This window comes from Sus scrofa, chromosome 13 (genome assembly GCF_054392235.1).
Source record: "Sus scrofa isolate SSC_HxYL_T2T_F1_AM1 chromosome 13, Sscrofa_HxYL_maternal_Yorkshire_Landrace_v2.0, whole genome shotgun sequence".
In the NCBI taxonomy this organism is placed as follows: Eukaryota; Metazoa; Chordata; class Mammalia; order Artiodactyla; family Suidae; genus Sus; species Sus scrofa.
The window spans coordinates 196,694,743-196,715,482 of NC_139395.1; the positions used below are offsets into that span (position 1 = coordinate 196,694,743).

The 20,740-nt window shown below is 35.4% G+C and overlaps 1 protein-coding gene across 1 annotated transcript in view; it reads left to right on the plus strand.

The window, feature by feature from the left end:
- LOC106508546 (uncharacterized) overlaps nt 1-20,740 on the plus strand; it is a 498,796-nt gene that overhangs the window by 463,393 nt on the left and 14,663 nt on the right. The window lies entirely within an intron of this gene.

Below are 20,740 nucleotides of genomic sequence, written 5' to 3' on the forward strand. Positions count from 1 at the left end.
AATGTTTGGGTTCCATGTGGTTTGAAATAGAGCTCCAGAGTTGATAATATGGTGAAAATAGTATTTAAAATGGATTAGTCTGCACTTCCCATTGTGACTCAGTGAGTTACGAATCCCATTGGTATCCATGAGGATGCGGGTTTAATCCCTGGCCTTGCTCAGTGGGTTAAGGATCCATTGTTGCTGCGGCATATGTTGCAGATGCAGCTCAGATCTGGCATTACTGTGGCTGTGGTGTAGGCCATCAGGGGCTGCTCCCATTTGACCCCTAGCCTGGGAACTCCCATATGCCGAAGGTGTGGCCCTAAAAAGAAGAAATAAATATAAATAAAATTGATTTCCCTGCAGACTTATGGTTGCCAAGGGGGAGGGGCCACAATGGGATGGACCTGGAGTTTGGGATTAGTAGATGCAAACTATTACATTTAGAATGGATAGACAATGAAGTCCTACTGTATAGCATAAGGAACTATATTCAACCTCCTTTTGATCTTTAGACCAAGATCAAAAATAACATTTTTAAAAAAATGTAAAAAATAAAAATAAAAATAATAAAATGGATCAGTCTGTAATCAGTATGCAATATGTGGGTGACAGTTGAAGTGTGGAAAGAAAGGCAAGAGGCTGCCTGGAGTCATGAAAGTCCATAGGAAATAGTTGCAGTAATGCAGGTGTGGGGCAAGTGATAAGTTTTTAGCTTCAGGTGGTGCCAATTAGAATGGCATGAAAAAGGAGGCTGCCTGAGGCACTTAATTTACAATAACACTCTATATCTATATTTTAATCTTATAACTATCCTCACGTTTGGTCTGAAGATTGTTAGTTGAGCCCTGTGAGCAAAATATGTTTTTGTTAATGTGTTCCTTATCTCTTAAAGGCATTAGTAAAAATCCACATTGTCCTGTTTATACAAAGGAAGTACAACATAGTATCATGTCTCCACTAAGAGCATGTACTTTGAATTATTTTCCAATAATGGCAGTAGAATTTGCTGAACCAAATATATGCTCTCAGTCTATCCCCATTCTGAATCACCAGGGCTTTTGAGACTGTTGGCAAGGGTTAGTGACCCAATGATGGCTTGGGACTGAAGTCTGTATCTGTAGAAGGAAGTAGGCACATAATGCATACCACCCCCCAGTCGTGTGATAAATGCCACTTACTGAGCAGCCAGCCTGATTCACTGTGTGAAACACGGAGGGTAAGCTAGCTGCTGGCAAGATGGTAAACAGTTAAACCAACAGAATTCCCTCTTGAGCTCTATGTCTAAGAAAGCCTTTTTAACTTTTCACTAATTCTATAAATTATCAGAATCTAGGTTCCAAATTAAACTAATAGCATATGCAATAAAGACATAAGTTGGAGGCTTATATGAATCTTATGAATAACAAAGTATATTTTCCATTTTTAAAACAGTAATTTATACTCTGCTTGTCAATTAGCATGCCATTTAGAGGTCACTTGTGAGCTGGAGTTCAGCAATATAAGCATAAGGATTCTTTCCATAAACAGCAAAATTTTCTTTTCTGCCCACTGGAAGGATGAGGTCCATTTTGTAAATAGAGGGTAAACATTAAAAGCAGTGTTTTACTGTATCATTACTACTGGTGCTGTTTTGTTGGATTTTATTTTTATTTTTAAAATTTTTTGTTATTGAGATATAGTTGATTTGCAATGTTTTAGGTGTAAAGTGATTCAGTTATACATGTATATCTATTCTTTTTCAGATTCATTTCCATTATAGGTTATTACAAGATACTGAATATAGTTCCCTGTACTATACACTAGGTCCTTGTTGTTTATTTTATACATAGTAGTCTATATCTGTTAACCTCAAATTCCAAATTTATCCCTCCCCTCCCTTTCCCCTTTGGTAACCATAACTTTGTTCTCTATGTCTGCAAGTCTATTTCTGTTCTTTAAAGAAGTTCGTTTGTATCATTTTTTTTTTTTTTAGATTCCACATGTAAGTAATATTGTAATTTGCCTTTCCCTGGCTTATTTCACTTAGTATGATAATCTCTTGGTCAATATATTGCTGCAAGCGGCAATATTTCATTATTTTTTATGGCTGAGTAATATCCCATTGTATATGTACTACCTTTTCTTCAGCCATTTATCTGTTGCTAGACACTTAGTTTGTTTCCATACTTGGCTATTGTAAATAGTGCTACAATATACATTGGGGTGCATGTATCTTCCTTTGAATCATGCTTGTCTCTAGACGTATGCTCAGGAGTGGGATTGCTGGATCATATGGAAACTTAGTTTTTTAAGGAACCTCCTGGCTGTTCTCCACAGTGGCTGTACAAATTACATTCCCACCGACAGTGTAAGAGGCCTCCTTTTTGCCACACCCTCTCCAGTATTGACTATTTGTAGACTTTTTGATGATGGTCGCTTTGACCGGTGTGAGGTAACACCTCATTGCGTGTTTTGTTTTGTTTTATTTTGTTTTGCTTTGTTTTGTTTAGGGCTGCACCCTCTGCATATAGAAGTTCCCAGGCTAGGGGTCTAATTGGAGCTACAGCTGCGAGCCTACACCACAGCTCACAGCAATGCCAGATCCTTAGCCCACTGAGCAAGACCAGGGATCAAACCTGCAACCTCGTGGTTCCTAGTCAAATTTGTTTCTGCTCCAACATGAAGGGAACTCCTTCATTATGGTTTTGATTTGCATTTCTCTAATGATTAGCATTATTGATCATCTTTTCATGTGCCTGTTGATCATCTGTATATTTTCTTTGGAGAAATATTTATTTAGACCTTCTACCCATTTTTTGGATTTTTAAAATATATTGAGCTATATAAGCAATTGTCTGTTTTGGAAATAAATCTCTTGTCGGTAGCATCATTTGCAAAAATGCCTTCTTTTTCTTTTTTATCTTTTTGTCTTTTTTTTTTTAGAGCCACACTGTGGCATATGGAGTTTCCCAGGCTAGGGATTAAATTGGAGCTGTAGCTGCTGGCCTACACCAGAGCCACAGCAATGCAGGATCCAAGCCACATCTGTGATCTACACCACAGCTCACAGCAATGCTGGATCCTCAACCCAATGAGTGAGGCCAAGAATCAAACCCTGTGCCCTCCTGGATGTTAGTTGGGTTTGCTAACTGCTGAGCCATGACAGGAACTCCAAGCCACGATGGGAACACCCACCTTCTTTTTCATAGATTAATTGACCGTAAGTATGTGGGGCTAGTTATGGGATTTCTATACTGTTCTATTGAATTATTTGTCTGTCTTCATGCCAGAACCATACAATTTTGATTACTGTAACTTTGTAGGATAGTGTGAAGACAGGGAGTGATTCCTCCAGCTCTGTTGTTCTTTCTCAAGATTATTTTGGCTAATCCAGGTATTTTGTGTTTCCATACAAATTTTAAAATTTTTTTGTTTCAGTTCTGTCAAAAATGCCATTAGTAATTTGATAAGGATTGCATTGACTCTTAGATTGCCTTGGGTTCTATGGTCATTTTAACAATATTGATTCTACCAGCCAAAGAACATGGTATATCTTTCCAGCCGTTTGTGTCATCTTCAGTTTCATTCATCAGCATCTCATAGTTTTTGGAGTAGAGTTCTTTTGATTCCTTATGTGGGTTTATTCCTAGGTTGGTTTTTTTATGTAATGTTAAATAGAATTGTTTTCTCAATTTCTCTAATATTTTATTGTTAGTGTATAGAAATATAACAGATTTCTGTGTATTGTATCCTGCAATTTTACCAAATTCATAGTTTTCTGGTGACACCTTTAGAATTTTCTATGTATAGTTTCATGTCATCTGCAAACAATGAGAGTTTTACTTCTTCTTTTCCAATTCAGATTTCTTTTCCTTTTTCTTCTCTTATTACTGTGGCTAGGACTTCCAAAACTATGTTGACTATAAATGGCAAGAGTGGGTATCCTTGTCTTGTTTTTTAGAGGGAATGCTTTCAGTGTTTCACCATCAAGTATGATGTTAGGTGTGGTTTTGTCATGTATGGCCTATATTATATTGAGTTGTGTTCCCCCTATACCCACTTTCTCGATATATGATTTTAGAATTGAAACCATTCTCTATTGGCTTTCCTAAATAGCCTCTAAAATGCATAAGGGTTCATTTCAGGATGGTTTTGACATATTAGTACCTTGTGTCTTCAACCTGATCGATTCCATCTGTCCTGCTGTCTCTTTATTTTATTTTATTTTATTTTTTTTTGCCACACCTGCAGCATATGGAGGTTGCTAGGCTAGGGGTCAAATCAGAGCTGTAGCTGCTGGCCTACCCCACAGCCATAGCAAGGCCAGATCCTTAACCCACTGAGTGAGGCCAGTGATCAAACCTGCATCCTCATGGATACTAGTCAGATTTGTTTCTGCTGTCTTAACTGCTTATTTCTTCAATCAACAAATTGACAGTTAAGCAGTTCAAATAAGTTGTTTTGATAGCTTGAGACTACTTTCAATATGTATTTTTCCCTTGGACATTTGTACAGCTTTAGACCAAATCTCTGTGTATCTGTTAGTCTATTTTTGCCATTTATACCTCCCTAAAAAATGTTATTTACATAAGAGATATTCATGGATTATTATTGCTGCTATCCATAATATGATTCATGTGTATTACTATATATTATTTTACATCTCAGTCATGGAAGAATTCTAGAGATGAAAGTAAAGCATTGTGTGAATTTTATTTAATACTGCAAGTATTTTTTAAAACTTTTTGAACCTTGCATTTCCAACTTCTTTTTTAGAAAGTAATTAGTGGCCAATATTTGAAAATCTCTAGGAATTTGCATGGGCAATACAAGCCTTTCACATTTTAAAGGGGTAGGTAAAACTTCCCTTTCTGTTTTATACTTTTCTGAAGAAAAACTATAGTAGAGCTTTGGTATGATTCTGACAGGTAGCCTAATTTCCCTGGGTTCTAAAATATCTAAGAAAACTTAGGGGAGCTGGAAGAATCAATTTAAATGATATAGAAAGTTCACTATTTAGGCAAATTTATCTATTATTTTCCCATGGATATAGTGATAACTAAAACTTACTCATCAATATGGGGATTGCTTACTTAAAGAAAAGAAAAGGAAAAAAAAAAGACTTTCTTGTTAACAATGAAGAGAAATTGTATGCTGTACACTAAAACTAATACAACATTGTCAGTCAACTATACCCCAATAAAATTAAATTTTAAAAATGATAAACATAAATTGTAAATAGTTTAGATGGGAACATCAACATGATAGAAGTAAAATTATTCCAGAATCATGGAGAGGGGACACATCATAAGCTTGTTATAGCATCAAAAGTAGCAAATGATGAATTAAAAAGTATATCAGCATTTAATGTGTTTTGATATTTCTGATACTAGTTCAGGAAATGAACACTATTGAGTAGACAAGTATGAAACAGTTAATGTATTGAATCAAAATGTAAAGACTGAGAATTGATTGCATGACTTGCACCATACTAAAAGGAAAAATAAGTAGAAATAAAGACTTTAAAATAGGTCTATTTTTTACAAGCCTAGCTATGCTAAATTAATACAAGTCAAGTTAGGGTAAATTCAAAACAGGGACTTGAATTTTTTACTCTAAAATATATGAGCATGAAGTTTATCTGAAAATTGCTCATGTAAATAATTTATTTCCTTAGGGAAGTTCATTAATTTTTTTTTAAAAGTCAGTGTGAGAAATGATATTTAAATTTCATGTTAGAACTTTTTGTATTATATTTCAGTTTTATTCAGAGTATAATTGAGAAAAAGAATCTTATGCCTATTTCAAGTTCCAAAAGGCACAAATATCCTCATTGTCTTATAAGCAGAGAAAAAAATAAGAAAAAGTAATTTCTGGGAGTCCATAGCACTTCTTGTTTCTGATTAACCACTTATAATATAGTGCAGGTCTTCCAAGTAGGTTGATCATTATGGAGAAACCAGTTATATACAAATACATATACATATATACACACACACACACACACACACACACACACACATACATATATTTGCTATTTGTTAGTATATTTTAACAATATAATTAATAATAAAATATATTTGCTCTTCACAAGATGAATATTCTCAGAGCACTATTAGTAATCAAGTTTTATTGAAAAAATTATTTTACCAGATTTATTTCATTTCCTGCTAGGTTTTTTTTTCAAGAAATTGTACATTTTATCATAAAGAATTGTGCCCTCAGTCTATGTATAACAGGAAGAGTGAATGCAGAAAAGAGAAATAAAATGTGGGTTGTGGGTGAATGTACTGTGGAGTATGAAAATTTAGAGAAAAGATTAGGGCTATGCTTTATAAATAAGAGAAACTGTTAGTAAAAACAGAGTAGTGATCAAAACCATGTTATAGAAGTAACTATAGAATACTGGATATCCATGGGAGAGCTTATACATACCACTGGACATTTGCATATGTGGGGGGCGGGGCTTAGGTGGTGAGGAGGAAGGCATTTGTGTATTTTTTATTTTGTATCCATTTTCTATTTGGATGCAGTTACCACAGTGGTATTAAGATTTCTGGGGGAAAAAAAAAGGACAATAAAATTTTTTCACTTTTGAAAATATATTTAATACAACACATCCAAGTTCCCAAATTTATCCTAAATACATTTTGATATGATTTGTCAAACTATAATTCTTCAAGAATTGGAATCATTTGTTGACAATAACTGCATCTGTGGTTAATTTTCTCAGTTAGTTGAATCATAGCACTAATGAGGCCAAAGCTTGGGTCTGATCCCTGTGTGGGCCTGTGAGGTTTGCTCTTGTCTTTTTTATTTTTTTTTAAATTGAAGTATAGTTAGTTTATAATGTGTTAGTTTCAAATGTACAGCAGAGTAATTTCAGATGTATGTATTACATATGTGTTCTTTTTCAGATTCTTTTCTGTTATAGGTTTTCACAAGATACTGAGCATCTTTCCCTGTACTGTACTGTAGGTCCTCATTATTTTTTACTTAGTCTATATATGGGAGTATGAATATACTAATCCCAAACTTCTAATTTATCTCCCTTCCCTTGATACCCCTTTGGTAACCATTAGTTTGTTGTCTATCTCTGTGAGTCTATTTCTGTTTTTAAATAAGTTCATTTACATATATATATATATATATATATATATGTATTTTTTTTGATTCCACATGTAAGTAATGTCATATGAGGTTTGGTCTCTTCTTGAGTCGCAGACAACATTTCAAACCAGGCCAACAAGCTCTTAGCCGCAAACCATTGACCATAAGGAAACTGGGCAAGAAAAAGTAAATCCAACAGTAGGCCTGGAAAAGATCCCCAACTATACACTGTATCTGCTTGTTACTGTTTATGAGTAATGTTCATGGGGAAGAGAAGCATCAGTTATGCACTCAGTACTGCTACAAAAGGATACACAGGTAAATTTCTGTAGCCTCAAATGACACATTAGGGAATAAATAATACTAAAAATTATCTAAAGAGACCATAGAAAATAGATCAAGGCATGACTGAAAATGGAATATATTTTAACTTGCAAGTGAAGCAAAATCTCACAGCTTGATTTTTTTTCTTTAGTAGATCGTAGGATCGTTAAGAGATCTGATAGAAACACACCCTTTGGGTTCCCTTGAATTCTGAACCAACTGTGAAATAAGACAAAGAAGGGGGAGAGAAGGCAGATGGCAGGTCAGAATAGCACATTTGTTGTGGATAAAGACTGGATTGGAGAACATCACTTAGACCTGTAGATATGCAGAGTTTTTCATAGTAACGTTAGAATCAGAAAAACTTGTTTGCCCATTCAAACTAGAAAAACCAGCTCTCCTTTGTGGGACAGGCCCCATTTTATTGCCTGAAGACTCTTTTTTTTTTTCAGGAAGGTCACCCTCAAAGAAAATATGGAAGATTTATGCAAGGATATTTTTTTCTTGCAATTTATCAATCAGATCAGGTCACTGGGAAGACTGAGTGAGAGAAGGAGAGAGACAATTGTTTCATAAGGGGAAACAAACAAACAAACAAACAAACAAAAAAACGGCAGGAATGGAAAAAAATTCCTGCCACTTCCTGCCTCACCTACACAAAACCTTTTTAATTGAGTAAGTGGCCAGTGTAAAATGAAAAGCAGAAAGAGTACTTTATACTGTGTGTACATTGTGGTTAAAAAAAAAAATTCTTCTAAACATTCTGAGAATCAATGTAGCCCTGTGGTCTGGTAGTCTTTTCTGACCACGAATTTTCTGAGTCTCCCAAATTTCTGAGGGTGGATGGTTCATATGGTGTTTGCCATATCATGGTCATGAACACGAGCATAGAGTAATGCTGGATTGGAAAAAATATGTACCATGTTGGAAAAGTCATATTCAAAGCAAATGTTTTGGTTAAATCATTCATTTTACTGGTTCATTATTATTAATGATAATAATAATAATAGAATCATTATTATTCATTATTATTAATCATAAACTCAATGACACTTTATGCTAATGAAGATTTATTTTCATCCTATGAAAATAAATATTTTACTTTCTTTTTCTTTTGATTTTACTATAGTTTAGTTTGGTTTTTTTCTAGATTTAGTGATATGGTTGAAATACAGCACTGGATAAGTTTTGGGTGTGCAGCATAGTAATTTGACTAGTATATATCATGAAATGTTTATCACAATAAGTTATCATCCATTATCTCATACAGATACAAATTTTAAAAAATAGGAAAAAATTTTCATGATAAAACTCTTAGTATTTATGCTCTTAATTTTCATATATAACATATAGCAGTGTTAATTATATTTATCATGCTATACATCATATCCCTAGAACTTATTTTTCTTATAATTGGACATTTTTAACTTTTGACTACCTCATCCAATCCCGCTTTCTCTCAGACCCCTGCCTCTGGTTACCACAAGTCTGATCTCTTTTTCTATGAGTTTTTTGGTGGTGGTGGTGGTAGTGGTTTTGTTTTTGAAGTATATGACCTATAATACTATGTTAGTTCATATTACCCAACATTAGTGATTTTGTATTTCTTCATGTCAAAATGATCACCAGGCTAAATCTAGTCACACAATATGTCACCGTACAAAGATTCTGCATAGTTATTGACCCTATTCCCCACAGTATATATTTCAGACCTGTGACTCATTTCTTTTGTAACTGAAAGTTTGTACCTCTCAGTCTACCTCATCTATTTCTTTGCTACCCCTACCTCCCTCCCCTCTGACAATTGCCTGTGTGTTCTCTGCATTTGTAACTCTGTTTCTGTTCTGTTCATTTATTTTGTTTTTTAGATTCCACATATAAGTGAATCATACAGTATTTGTCAGAAAGTATATCTTTTAGATACTATTTGTCATATTCCTTCTTGAGGATTCACAATACCACAATGCATTTCAGCTCTTTAATGTTTGACTTTATTGCAGTGTTTCCCATACTTTTGATAAGAAACATCATTATAACTGGTGTTTGGTAAATTTAAGATGGGAAAACACTCATCAAAATTATGCTATAATGAAATTCTTTGTAGTAAGATTTGATAGTGTCTAGTTTATTAGGAACAATGAAAAGAGAGGTTATCCTCAAATTATGTTCTTTAAAAACTGCATGTCGTACCAGTGGGGTGAACATTTTTGATGTTGAAGGAATATGCTTCTTTGCATTTATACTGTTAACATCTATAGAGAAAGATTCTATGAATATTTTTGCATTGTAATTGTTACTTTGAGCATGAATGACTATAGATATACTAATGATTTTTGTAAAGCAGACTCCACATTTGTTCCTTTTTTTCAGACTATTACTTTGGTCAATGAAAATATTCAGTTTCAACTTTCACATAAAACTGCATTTCTTTTTTCCAAGGAGAAAAATCTACCTTGGAGAATTAACTTGGTTAGACTGGTGAGAATGACTCAATATTCATTAATTTGACAAATATTTGAAGCACCTTTTTTTTTGTGCTCAGTACTCTTCAAACACAAGTGATACAGTAGTCAAAGAAAAAGGCAAATATCCCTGCCCTCGTGGAGTTTATAGCCTAATGGGAGAATCCACCCCTCTGCTTCTCAAATAAATAAACCTAACTCCTCCTTCACTTCTCAAATACTTAGATATAAATACTTCTTCAAATTTAAATTTAAAATGTCATTATAAAGTTAAGAGCTCCCAAATGGGTTTGTAAGCCCAGTAAATAATAAAGAGATAGGAAGATTTGGGTTATTTAAACACACTTGATGCCTCCTTTTCCAGAGAGGCAAAAGATTGTAAGATTATACCAGTACAAAACTTCCTGTGTATTTTAGAACCTGCAGAAAGTTCTTATGAAACAAGTGATTCAACACTATTCTGTTGACCCCTCTTGGAACATTTTTCTCTTCTGTTTTCTTCCTGATCTCAAGAAAACTTACAATAATTTACACATCTTTGTCACCTTCCCTGCCAAATTTATCTTCAGTGTATGACTAAATATAACTGAATGTTAAAACAATAGACTAAATTAACTTTATTAATTTCATGATTCAAACACTGTAATTTCTATGCTAGTCATAATACTTTAATGCAAGTGGCAAACAAGAGGTTTTTGATAACTATTAGGTGTAAACTTTAACTTTCTGTCTAAACTCTACTTTTTCAAAATTATCTTGAATTAATATAGATTAGAACAGAAAATACCTTAGTCACCTATTAAAGAAAAATTTGATAAGAAACATTAAGTTCTTAATTTTACATAACAATACTAAGTTGTAATTATTCTCTAAATATATGCAATGCACTATATTAGGATAACTTTTTTTATGGATTTCTCTGGATTTCTAATTTACCTTAAATGAAACTGTACCACAGATTATTGAATATTAAAAAATGAAAAACACTATATATTTTAAGTAAATAAAATTTTATTTAATTATAATAAAGTGGATATTTTGTTTGAAAATCTTTTAGAGTACTGCATATTATTTGTCATTTACAAAAAAGTTAAACCTTAGTTTATATGCAAATATTAATTAGATTTAACTCTAAATCTCAAGTTTCCATTTAAGGTGGCGTTTTTATGGAGTTTTCTGAAATCTAAAATTCACAATCATTTAAGATGATAAAATCCTTTTTAAATATACATGCAGTCCTATTATTATTCTTTATAAATTTAATTTGATCTTTGTAGATGTTGCTAACAAATTGATTTGTGTATTTGAAATTAATACATTTTAATTGTGAAGATTCAAAATTGTATAGAAACATTTATAAGAAAATACTTTTTAAATGTAGCCCTTTTGTAGATGAAAATAGTCATAAAAAACATCTCTCAGTGTGTTTATTGTGTTAATAAAACTGGATGACAGGAGTTTCCTTCGTGGCTCACAAGAAGCGAATCTTACTAGTATCCAAGGGGATGCAAGCTCTGTCTTGCTCAGTGGTTTGGGGATCCTGAGTTGCCAGGAGCTATGCTCTAGGTCACAGACACAGCTCTGGTCTGGCATTGCTGTGGCTGTGGCGTAGGCCTGCAGCTACAGCACTGATTCGACCCCTAGCCTGGTAACCTCTATATGCCTCAGGTACAGTCCTAAAAAGCACACACTCAAAAAATTGGATGATGGTATAATTCAGCTTGAATTCTCACCCATTCACTTTTTCAGAAGTTATGACAAGACAGAGCTCTAAATGTTCCTCCCTCATGTTCTTTGCGTAAAGCAAACAGCCCAGATGGTTAGAATTCACTAAACCAAAAACAATTTGCTTTTCATTGTTTTCAGTTAATTTTATCCCACTCTCAAAAAATAACAACTACAACAAAACCTCAAATCTAATGGTCTGAACAAGACTAAAAAATATTCAATACAACTTTACTGAAAAAATAATTTTATATTCTATGCCTCCTCCCATATCCATTACCCCCACGATGGGCAGAGAGGATAGAGAGAGGGGAGAAAAAAGAGAGAGAGATGGAGACAGAGACAGAGAGAAAGACAGGGAGGAACAGCAAGAAATAAATACAACAATCTAAAAGATTTGCTTTTTACAAAATCAGTGTGATTAGTGGGAAAACAAACAAACAAAACAAAACAGTAGGCCTGGATTAGAATCAGATAACCTGGGTTGCTGGATTTTATATCCTGGATATATTACTTTAAGTAAGTGTTTTAACAACTCTGACTTCAGTTCATCAGTTTGTAGATGAGAGTAATAATACCTGCCCTGCTTAATTTAATTTAATTTAATTTTATTTTATTTTATTTTATTTTATTTTATTTTATTTGTCTTTTTAGGGCCACACCCACAGCATATAGAAGTTCCCAGGCTAGGGGTCAACTGGAGCTGTAGCTGCCAGCCTACACCACAGCCATAGCAATGCAGGATCTGAGCCGCATCTGCCACCTACACCACAGCTCATGGCAATGCTGGATCCTTAACCCAATGAATGAGGCCAGGGATCAAACCCACGTCCTGATGGATACAATTTGGGTTCATTATCCCCTGAGCTATGACGAGAACTCTTGCCTTGCTTAATTTTTAAAGATGTGATGATTACCATAATATAGCATCATATAAATATATAATAGTGTTAGGAAGCATTGATATTTTTATAAGAAATGCTGAGAAAATTTGCTAGATAGCTTCTTGTTATTATTTTCAATTGGGCGTAAAGTTCTGAGGTTTAAAAATGACTACAATAGCTAACATTATTTAATGCTTATTATGTATAAATATGTTCTAACCCCTTTGGGTGAATTTATTTCTTTAATACTTTCAACATCCTAATGGAGTAATTATTATCTTTATTCCTATCTCAAAGGAGAGGAAAGTGAACATAGCTTGATTAAATAACTTTTTCCAGGGTCGGAACACCCAAAGGGCCTCAGATTATCTGGTCTACCCTGTCTCAACAGGGCAGTATTCTCTGTATGATTCCTCTGCATGATTTTCCAGTCTCGGCTGAAACATCTGAGTGAGCAAATGAGAGGGGCAGGTAGAGGTGTTCACTGTGGTAGGTTCAGTTCCTGACATAGTAACTTGCCAGCCTTTAAAAAGCATTTCCTTGAATTAAATTAACACTTATTCCCCTATTAGTAATAAACATAAATATCTAGAACTGTAGAAAGAAAACTGTAATTCCCTACTCCTATTAAAATAAGGGAATTTCAATAATCACTTGGACAAATTATAGTGAGGTGGGGAAGAAGGGTCAAGTTCTAAAGTTCTTCAGTATCATGATAGGACCTTATAAATGCATTCCTAAGATGCTCGTTATTATGTATATGGGAAAGACATTTTGTCATAAACCTTTTGAAATGAAACATATTGACCGTGCTTGCTCAACATATGTAGGAAATTCTTACATACACACATGCACATGTTAACATTTCAGAAGCTCAGACTGAATAGTTAAACAGATCCGTTCTCCACACCCTGGAAATATATCTCCTAGGAACCACCATTAACAAATTCAAATTAACTGCAGTTAAACACTGTGATCATCATGGTATTGTTTATGAAGTGAATAAAGCCAATGAAATTAAATAGTCCACTCTGACCCCACCTCTGAGTACAGTCTAAACTATGTTTTCTAAAGCAACTTTCATTTCAAATTGTTAGATTATTTTTAACCCAAGTATATATCCAGCATATCTAAATGTTATTTTAGTTTTGATCTATTTTTTCTCTTTTCTATATTAAAATAACAAATATATGCTTCTTTTCTTTAAAATCAGAAACATTGTAATGTAAAGAATAGTTTTAATGATTTAACTGTAAGTAAATGGAACTAAACACACACAGAGATTTTTCTCCTCTTTTCATATAATTTCCTATTTTCAAGTAAAGAAACATACATTTAGACAGGTAACACATAGAGTTTGTTAGAAATCAATTTCAAAGTTATTTTGAAAATAGCCAAGGAGTTCCCGTCATGGCTCAGTGGTTAACGAATCCAACTAGGAACCATGAGGTTGTGGGTTCGATCCCTGCTCTTGCTCAGTGGGTTAAGGATCTGGCATTGCCGTGAGCTGTGATGTAAGTCACAGAAGTGGCTCGGATCCCACGTTGCTGTGGCTCTGATGTAGGCCAGTGGCTACAGCTCCAGTTAGACCCCTAGCCTTGGAACCTCCATATGCCGCAGGAGCAGCCCTAGAAAAGGCAAAAAGGCAAAAAGACAAAAATACAAAAAAAAAAGAAAAGAAAAGAAAATAGTCAAGATATATGACCTACCTTGTAGCACACATGAACTATTTAATACCACAAATTATGCAACTAACAATGATTTTATTCATGTGCATGCTTTACACCTAAACTTTTTCTTTTCTATATTAGGTGCAGAATTGGATAATAATGCCTGTGGATTAAAATAGATATTGTACCAAATACTAACTCTTTTGGTGCATTCTAGTTATCATCTCACTGAATGCCAGACAAAACCTTGCAACATACATCCCTTCAAGTGTATGATTTTTGAAATATTTTAAGCACAGAATTAATTTTGGAATGTGTTACATGTTCTTACTGTCCATATTTTTACTTAATCATAAGCATCTAGGTGCATATAAAGCTCTTCTAGATTTGTTTTCATCCCTTCTCACCCAACCCTCTTTTTACACCTTTTCTCATGGTCCATTTTTAAAGGTACATATGACTTAACTGTTACAACCTACCTGTTGGAAGAAAAATCATGTGGTCTTATATGGAGGAACTTTTTGACATGCTCTATTATTTCCATAAGATTTTAAGATTTTTGAAAGCATAGGACTATTTCTTGCATAGCAGCTTGCACATATGCATCACTTATTATTTATTAAACATTAAAGGAATGATGGCAATTTTGACACTATACTTTGATTATGCTTTTATTTTGGCCACAACAGATTAAATTCAGTAAATAAAGAGTTGGCATTGGAGTGCCCATCGTGGCGCATCGGAAACAAATCCAACTAGGAACCATAAGTTACGTGTTCAATCCCTCGCCTTGCTCAGTGGTTAAGGATCCGGCGTTGCCATGAGCTGTGATGTAGGTCTCAGACGTGGCTTGGATCAGGTGTTGCTGTGGCTCTGACATAGGCTGGCGGCTACAGTTTGGACCCCTAGCCTGGGAACCTCCACATGCCTTGAGTGCAGCCCTAAAAAGACAGAAGACAAAAAGAAAAAAAATAGGAGTTGGCATAGATTCTGACCAGTACAGGATTGGTGTCCCTACAAGGAAAGAAAAGCAAATGAAATTGTTGGAACTCAAGTTATATATATTTATATACACATTATTATACATTATACTCATATATATATATATACACATATAAATATAAAAGTGTACAGTTTAGAGATAAACAACCAAATCATATATTTGAAAAACTGTATTAAAAAAAAATGTATTGACCTTACAGTAAGTATAACAGGCTACCTAGACACCGAATGTCATGGCCAGTTCAAGGAACACATCTTTTTTTTTTTTTTTCTTTTTTAATAGATTTTATTTTTTAGAGCAGTTTTAGGTTTATAGCAAAATGGAGAGGAAGGAGAGTGTGGACATTTCCTTCCTGACCCCCACCCCCACACAGGCATAGCCTCCTCCGTTACCAACATCTCCCATGAGAGGGGTACAATTGCTCCAATTGATAAACCTACTTTAATACATCATTATTACCTAAAGTCCATGAAATTTACATTAGGATTCACTCTTTTTTTTTTTGCCATTTCTTGGGCTGCTCTTGTGGCATATGGAGGTTCCCAGGCTATGGGTTGAATAGGAGCCATAGCCGCTAGCATACACCACAGCCACAGCAACATAGGATCCGAGCCGCATCTGCAACCTATACCACAGCTCATGGCAATGCTGGATCCTTAACCTACTGAGCAAGGCCAGGGATCAAACCCGCAACCTCATGGTTCCTAGTCGGATTCGTTAACCGCTGTGCCATGATGGGAACTCCCAGGATTCGCTCTTGATGTCCACTCGATGTGTTTGGACACATGTATGACATATGTCACCATTCTAGTGATATATGTCTGAATGAGTAGTTACACCGGCCTGAAAATCCTCTGCGACTTGCCTAATCATTCCTTCCTTCCCTGTAACCTATTACTGTAAACATAAACGTATAGGTTTTTGTGTAGAGACAAATGATTTCAACTGCTATGAATAAATACCAGTGAGCACAATTGCTGGATTATGTGATAAGAGCATATTTAATTTTGCGAGAAATTGTCAAGCTGTCTTCCAAAGTGGCTGTAGCATTTTGCATTCCTACCAGAAATGAATGAGAGTTCCTGCTGTTCCACACCCTTGTCAGCAGGTAGTGGTATCAGTGTTTCAAATTCTGGCCAGTGTGTAAGGGTATCTTATTGCTTCAATTTACATTGTCCTGATAACAAATGATGTGGAGCATCTTTTCACATGCTAGTTGTCATCTGTATATCTTTTTTTTTTTTTTTTTTTTTTGTCTTTTAGGGTCGTACCTGCAGCATATGGAGGTTCCTAGGCTAGGGGTCAAATCGGAGCTGTAGCCTCCAGCCTACGTCAGAGCCACAGCAATGCAGGATCCAAGCTGCATCTTCGACCTACACCACAGCTCATGGCAAGGCCAGATCCTTAACCCACTGAGCAAGGGCAGGGATCGAGCCACATCCTAATGGATGCTAGTCAGGTTCGCTAACCGCTGAGCTATGAGGGGAACTCCAACCATCTGTATATATGAGAGGTCTACTAAGGTGTTTGGTTCATTGTTTCTTTTTCTTTTTCTTTTTAGGGCCATACCCAAGGCATGTGGAGGCTCCCAGGCTAGGGGTCGAATTGGAGCTGCAGCTGCCAGGCACAACCAAAGCCACGATAACGTGGGATCCAAGCATGTCTGCAACTTATACCACAGCTCCTGGCAACACTGAATTCTTAACCCACTGAGCAAGGCCAGGAATCAAACCCACATCCTCATAGACACTAGTCGGGTTCATTACCACTGAGCCACAATGGGAACTCCTGGTTCATTTTTTAATCAGGTTGTTTCCTTACTGTTGAATTTTAAGAGTGCTAGATATATCTTGGATCAGTCCTTTATCAGATCTTTTGCAAATATTTTATCCTAGTCTGTGGCTTGTCTTTTCATTCTCTTGCATATTCATTTTTCTAAAAGATTGTCTTGCTGCATTACAGAAGTGGGACACTATATTCAACCAAAGTTTGATAACCAAGGCCTATAGTAATGACACCAAGAAAACTAAATATACCTAGAAAAATAAAATTATGAAAATATATTCTGTTTAGTAAGTAAAATATGCAATGTTTTCTAAATATGTATTTTAGGGAGTTCCTGCTATGTCCCAGCGAGTTAAAGATCCAACATTTTCTCTGCGGCAGCTTGGGTCGCTGCTGACATGTGGGCTCAATCCCTGGCCCAGCACAGTGGTTTAAGGATCCAGTGTTGCTGCAGCTGTGGTATAGGTTGAAACTGTGACTTGGATTTAATCCCTGGTCTGAGAACTTCCATATATATGCTGTGGGGGTGGACAAAAGAATAAAATAAAATAAATACATATACTTGTATTTTAAAAAGAAATTGTTTTCCTGTTAATAAAGCCCATTACTGAAGAATAATTTGTGGGGTATTCCCTTCGATAGTGAAATATGTAATCCTGTAATATGTTTTTACAGATAAGGGATTGGGAGAACGAGAGAAGAAAGAATTGATTAAAGAGGGTTAAATTCATGTACAAATCACTTCCCTTGTTTTTAGTGTTTTATAAAATAAAAAGTTTTCTAAATTCATGAAGGTAACAATAAAATTATCCTTGCATTACTCATGAAATGAAGGTTATTGATAAACAAAAACCCATGCTGTCACTCATACTAGTATGCTAATAGAAAATGTTTGCATGTAAAGTATAAACAATAAGCTCCCTGTGTAGCGCATGAGATGATTCCAAATTTAAGCATCCTAAGGAATTTTCATTTGGTTGTAGAGAGATAAAGAAGATGTAAAAACTGATGTAGTAGTTGGACCAATGGCCATCAATATGGGATTAATCTGAAACATCCCCATTATAAATCTGGAATAAATTTAACACAATTGACTACAGATGGCAGTATATGAATAATCCATCTTTTGCTAATTCTGCCTACTCTTGTTCAGCCACACTCCTTTTAAGGAGAACCTGTCATCACATGTACAGAAGATATGCAGACCTGGAGGATGACACCACACCAGTACAACCACAAGTTAGTGGGGAGATTGAGGGCAATTTTATTTGAAATTAAAATTATTTTCAAGTATCAGTAATTGACAGTACAAGCATGAGGGTAAAGTCAGGTCATCTGTGACTTTTTAGAAGTAGAATGTACTATCTCTAATTGAGAACAGACAGTGGAAAAAGATGCGGTGAGCAGAAAACTGAGGTACGGTTTCTATGTACAGTTAAATACTTAAGTGGGTTGTGGAATAGACTGCCTCTATCTTTCTAGGATGGCATTAATTAATACTTATTCTATTTTTGATTCTTCAAACACCTTATGCATTATACTTGGACATCACTTACATGTATTCGTTTGATTGGAAACATTCCCATCCAATAATCCAATTGCTAAAATGAAAAAATTAACAGGTGTTCCACTTCTGAGTGTCATGTCCTTTGCAGCACTGCTCCCAATATTGCCTCAGTCCTAGAATTGGGTCTTGACTACATACCTATGGCTCCTGATCTGCTTAACTCCAAAGGCTGTGCCACTTACTTCTGAGGGTACAATTGTTTAAGTCATGTGAACATATTGAGTCAAGAGAGCTTTCACGGCGCCTCCCACTGAGTAGAAAGCAATGTCTTGTTTATTTATGACTTTGTTCCTTAATTCTTCTAACGGAAACTTTCATTTGACTGAACAGAGGTTCTTATAGCCCTTTACTCTCATGAAATTCTGAAATTAGTTAATATTTAAGGCATAGCTACTAAGTAGGCAAGAGAGATGCCAGACTTCCAAGACTTCCACACCTAATCCAGGAGCCTTACTTGTGTGTGAACCAAGAAATAAAGTATTATGCATAATTAAGATAAATTTTTTTTTTGGTGTTTTTAGGGCCACACCCAGGGCATGTGGAAGTTCCCAGGCTAGGGGTTGAATCAGAGCCATAGCTGCCAGCCTACACCATAACCACAGCAATGCCAGATCAAGCCACATCTGCAACCTACCCTGCAGCTCTTGGCAACACCGGATCCTTAACCCACTGAGTGAGGCCAAGGATCAAACTCACACCTTTATTGACACTAGTAGAGTTCATTCTCGCTGAACCACAATGAGAACGCCTTAGACAAATGCTTTCTTAGAACAAATTAATGACAACTAACAGTATCACCAGTCTGCAACACTTTTAACTACAAAAATTTATTCATTTCAAACTTGATGTGGTTTATCATCTCCAACTCTTAATATAGTACTAGAATAGATTAAAAGTCCATGGAAGAGACCATTTATGACATACACTGAATTTACGGGCTTGATTTTTTTTTTTTCTTAATCCGAAATCAGTTTATTTAAGGCCCTTGTTATCTGGTTTATATGCTTTCATGGGATGATCTTGGTACCCCAAATTTTTAAACTAGCCAAAGGCTGAAAGAACCTGCTATTTACTTGTGGACCAAATCTCCAGATTTTATAAGACCCAGATACCCAAAAGTAGCAAAGATGCATTTTAAAAAATTACTTAGGGAAGACTCAGATACTGTTAATTGCATATAATTTAGTTTCTCTGGTTTGGAAAAATAAAGAAGTTACATGCACAATTCCATAGTTACTGCAAAAGTAATGGTTTAAAAACACTAAGTCAGGGAGTTTCTGTTGTGGCACAGTGGAAACAAATCCAACTAGTGTCCATGATGATTCGGGTTCAATCCCTGGCCTTGCTCAGTCGCTTAGGGATCCGATGTTGCAATGAGTTGTGTATAGGTCACATATGTGTCTCGGATCCTGTGTTGTTGTGACTGTGGTGTAAGCTGGCAGCTATAGCTCCGATTTGACCCCTAGCCTGAGAACTTACATATGTCACGGGTACCCCCCACCAAAAGAAAAACTCAAAGCCACATAACACTCTAGTGTTACTACACACATTAAAACAAAACAAAACACTTTCCCCCCCCCCAATGTGTATTATGCCAGCAAAGATAACCATACAGGTATGAACTTCTTTATGCTGATCAAAGTTGGATTAGGGAAAATAGTCTTAGGGTTACCAACTGAAGCAATTCCCATAAATTGCTTGGCACTAGACTTCATGAAAATAATTCCATTAGAAGCCTTCTCCTTCTCCAAAATATTCCACGTGGCCTCAGTGGAGTATTTTGATTTCAAGAATACTCAAGTTACAGAGTTCCCATTGTGACTCAGCAGGTTAAGAACCCAAATGGCATCCATGAGGATGTGGGTTCAATCCGTAGCCTCACTCAGTGGGTTAAGGATCTGGTGTTGCTGCCAGCTGTGCTGTGGGTCACAGATGCAGATCAACTCCTGCATTGCTGCAGCTTGCAGCTGCAGCTCCAATTCAACCCCTAGTCCAGGAACTTCCATATGGTGCAGGTGCAGCCCTTAAAAAGAAAAAAGAAAAGAAAAAAAAAGAATATACATGTTTTTACTTACCATCCTTACTCCCATCTAGGCTTTGCTTTTAAATTTTTCACCATGCTTGACACAATTTTATATTTTCCTGACTTAAGTTTAATTTTGTTAAAAGATAAACTGAGGTGTATTAAACATTTTAAGACTTTATTTGTACAAAAATTGATTTGAATCTGGCAGCACCAAACTGAA